Here is a 4,579-nt window from a genome sequence, read left to right on the forward strand (position 1 = left end):
AGGGGGGGGGAGCTCCCTGTCGCGTGGGCGTGGGAGCGCGCTTGTGGGCGGGTGTTTATGGTCGCACGTTTGTCGGTGTACGCTTGTGAGGGGATGTTTGTAGGTTTGTGTTTGTGGAAAGACCTTTGTGTGGGAGGACCTTCGGGAGAGAGCTTTTTCAACCCCGTTTTTTTTTTACTCGTTAATAACAAATAAAGAAAAAAGACTATTCCTTGCGTAAGTAGCTGAAGAGGGATTAAGGCCTTTTATTAGGGGGATGGGGAAGGATTAGGTGTTTATCAGGAGAGTAAGAGAGGATTAGGCGATTATTTTTGGATTACATAGCGATTAAACTAATAAGGAGGACTTGTGGGGGATGTCTTCATTACATTCAAGGTACGAATAACGATTAGGGGAAACGCTGATAATCCTGCTAGAATATTTTTTTTCCTACGATGCTCCCTCAAGATTAATAAAAATAAATAAATGAATAAAACTAAAAATAAATAAGTGAATAAGTAAAACAAATAAAATAAAATAAATATCGAAATGAAAGCTGAAACAACAAAATATACAAGAGAAATCGTGAGTAAGAACGAGAAACATTTATCCGGCACACACCCACCGCGCCTCTTTGTCACTCTCGCCACAGCCGCGTATTTGCTCCACATAATCACTCGGCAAACAGACTCACGGCAGAAGGGAAGAACGAGAGGGAAAGATGCGCTCGCCGGGGTGACCGAGACTCGGCTTTCAGAGCGGCACCTTTAGTCGGCTTTTTAAACATTTTATGGCCTTTCATAGCCCTGCTTTGTGTGTGTGTGTGTGTGTGTATGTGTATGTGTATGTGTGTGTGTGTGTGTGTAAGGGAGGGAGGGAGGGAGGGGGGGGAGGAGGATGGAGAGAGGAGGAGAGAGAGGGAGAGAGAGAGGGAGAGGAGGGAGAGAGGAGGGAGAGAGAGAGGGAGAGAGGAGAGAGGGAGAGAGAGAGAGGAGAGAGAGAGGGAGAGGAGAGGGATGAAAGAGAGTACAGAAGGGGTTGTTAAGGAGCTTTGTCTAATTGTAGACTGAAGGAGAGATGAGAGACGAGAGAGAGATACCGTAGATCCTGTCGTTGTGTTGTGTGTTGTTTTTGTGTGAGGGTGAGTGTGCATTTGCGTGTGCTTGTGCATGCGAGTCTTTCTTTGTCGAAAAGTTGATTATCACGGCAGGAATAATTAGAATATTGTTATATTCAAGTTTACAACTGTGAGCTTCAGCTAGAGTCTACGCGTTCTATATGTTATAGTTTCAGGCGAGTGGCGCTGGAGGACTTCTACTCTCTCCTCTCTCTCCTCCTCTCTCCTCTCTCTCTCTCCTCTCTCCTCCTCCTCCTCTCCTCTCCCTCTCCTCTCTCTCTCTCTCTCTCTCTCCCCCTCCCTCCCTCCCTCCCCGATACCCGCGGCGCCCACATATTCACCATTCACACGCACGCACTCAACACTCGAATTTGCATCCAGACGCGCGCGCACCCGCACCCGCACTCACGATCTCGCTCATACTCGGGTGAAGAGCAGTGGCAGCGTAACCACTCTGCAGTAAGAGATAACAGAGAAGCAGGGTCATTAAGTGTCATTATTGAGAGTCGTTTCCACAGCTTAATTGCATGCAACACTTCGGGTATTGAATTGTCGCGGTTGCGCTGGAGTCGCCGTGCATTGCGCTGGCTTTTTAGGAATTGAGTTATAGGGATATTTTTTTTGTGTGTGAATTTCCTTTTTTTTGTTTTTGTTTGTTTAAGGCTGTAAATGTTGTTAGTTTATTTTATTACTGTTATTGTCGTTGTTGTTTTCGTTTTTCGTTGTTTCTATCATTATTATTATTGTTTTCATCATCATTATGATGATGATGATGATGATGATGATCATCATCATCATCATCATCATCATCATCATCATCATCATCTTCATCATCGTCATCATCGTCATCGTCATCATCATCATCATCATCGTCGTCATCGTCATCGTCATCAAATTTTCGTTTAATCATCATAAATTCATTGGTATTCATTTTAATGTCTGTTAAATGATTTTATTTAAAATGACAGTTTTATCTATTACCTGTTTTCGGGGCTTTTTTTCAAAATCCCGCAGCGCTCCCTTTATGTTGCTTACTCTTCTCTATCTTACGTGCCGTGTCTTCCTCACTCCTTCTCTTTTGCCCTCTCCTCTTCTTTTCTTCCTATCTCTTCTCTCTCTCTCCCTTCCTCCCTCCCTCCCTCCCTCCCTCCCTCCCTCCCTCCCTCCTTCGCCCTCTTCGTCTCCCTCTTCCTCCTCCTCCTCCTCCTCCTCCTCCTCCTCCTCCTCCTCCTCCTCCTCCTCCTTTTCCCATTCCTCCTCCCTCCCTCCCCTCCCTCCCTCCCTCCCTCCCTCCCCCCCCTCTCTCCCTCCTCTCCCCGGCGCCAGTAAGGAGTCTCGCGTCCGATTCCTTTCCTGTTTCCTCACTTGCCAGATCCGAGGATATATTTTCCCTCTGTTTTCTCTTCTTCTTAACTATCTCTCTCGTTTTATATTTTAGTTTTATTGAGGCTCTCTCAGTTCTTTTATAACCAGTTTCTTGTTCATGTATTTTTTTTTTTCTTTCTCTTCGCCTTGTACTTTTTCTGGCATTTTTTTTCTGGTTTGTTCGTTCTGTGGTTGATTCTTTTTTTTTTCTCTCTTAATCCTCTTTTCTTTCCCTTTTATCTTCATCCACATCCTTCAGGTTGATTGTTTTTTTTTTGTTTTTTTTTTGGTCAGCTGACGTCATGCGGTTCCCTTATCTGTTTCTTAGATTTATCTTACGCTTGCGTCATCTCCTTTCAGCATTTTCTTTAACTTTGTATTTTTTCTCTATCACATATTCTTTGTTTCTTTTTTTTATTTTCATTTTTATTAATTATCTTAATCATCTCCCAGCGTTTCCCCCCTACGGTTTGTTTTCATTTCTTTGCACCCCCCAACTCTCTTCTCATTTCGTCTCGTCTTCCTTTTCTTCCTCTTCCTCTTCTTCCTCGTCGTCGTTTTTTCTCCTCCTTCTCTTACTCCTCCTCCTCCTCCTCCTCCTCCTCCTCCTCCTTCTCCTCCTCCTTCTCCTCCTCCTCCTCCTCCCCCTCCCTCCTCCTCCTCGCTCTCTTCTTTTTCTATCTCTTCCCCCTCTTCCTCTTCCTAGTCGTCGTCGTCGTCCTCTTTCTCCTCCTCCTCCTTCTCCTTGTCGTCCCCTCCTCCTCGTTCTCCTTTTCCTCCTCCTTCATCTTGTCCTCCTCCTCCTTCTTGTTCTCCTCTTCTTCCTCCTGCTCCTCACTTTATTCCTCATTTGCAACACCTGTCTTTATCATCTGCCCTTCTTACTAACTACCTCTCCAACTCTTCCCTTATTTGCATTTCCTCTTTCCATTTTACGTTCATCCTCCTGCCTCCCCCTCTTCCCCCGTTTTGCACACACTGTTTAATTCACAGACTACGAGAAACCGATGATTATCTTTACACGCGATCCACAGGACCCACAGAAACCACAGGAGCCACAGGAGCCACGAGGCCCATGTCCTGCAGTGTGTGTTAACGGGCCTTGGTCCTTCTGCGGTCCGGAGAGGTCCCGTGTCTCCCTCGGTCTGGCATCTCGAGTGAGTCTGGCAGATGATGCGGTGGTGGTCTTGGAAGGGGGAGGGGGTTGGTAGGGGAGGAAGGGTAGGGAGGGGAGGAAGGGTAGGGAGGGTTTGCGGTTTTAGCTGTTGATGGCCTTTGGCACTTCTTCTATTTTACGTTTATGTCTGAGAATCAAAACAATGAATTTGAGATAACTTGTTCGTGTTTTGATTGTCAGATGTTGAGCCGGAAAGGGTCTGCGTTTTGGAAACACGAGGCAGGGAGGTTTTCGTGTGTCTAGAGATGCTGCGACGCGTTTGCATATTTGCCAGATCCCGTGACCTAAATCTTGTAACTACTGATATGCTGTGACTGATAAATCTCGCGTGTTTGTGATGCTGCAGTTAGTATGTGCCCAGTCTTGGAAAACATGTGCTTAAGAGCTTATATTTCCTTACGTTCACCTTCGAATTCTTTTGTTTATCATCCATGCATTTAAAAGAAGTCCGTCAGATCCCATGCCTTAGGAATCCTCGTCTTAGCGCCTATCAGATTCTTACCTTCGAGATCCTCGTCCCAGTGTAGGAGATCTCCTACCCTCGACCTCCCTGTCCATAAGTCAACCCGTACCCATGTCTCTCAAGGCCCCGCATCCTGGAGGTCCTCAGCCCCAGTGTCCATCAAACTCGGCGTCATGTGAGAGAATGGGACGCGAAGCAAATCTCACGTGTGTCAGCTGAGCGTTAACGCGGTGGATTTAATAGCACATTATACCCTGACGCCATCAAAGGTTGCTCTGATGAGGTCTCGCCGTGCCCCGGCTCTTTCTTGGGCAGGGGGCGAGCGGAAGGTGGGGCGGAAGGAGGCGGAAGGGGAGGGTAGAGGAGTTGAAGGAAGTAATGGGAGGATGGGGAGCGTATATGGGGGGGAGGTGTCGGAAGGGGAGGGGGAAGTCTTGGGGTGGGGCACAGGGGTAGAAAAGGGGAAGCGGGTTGGATG

The sequence above is a fragment of the Penaeus monodon genome, chromosome 39 (assembly GCF_015228065.2).
Source record: "Penaeus monodon isolate SGIC_2016 chromosome 39, NSTDA_Pmon_1, whole genome shotgun sequence".
NCBI lineage: Eukaryota > Metazoa > Arthropoda > Malacostraca > Decapoda > Penaeidae > Penaeus > Penaeus monodon.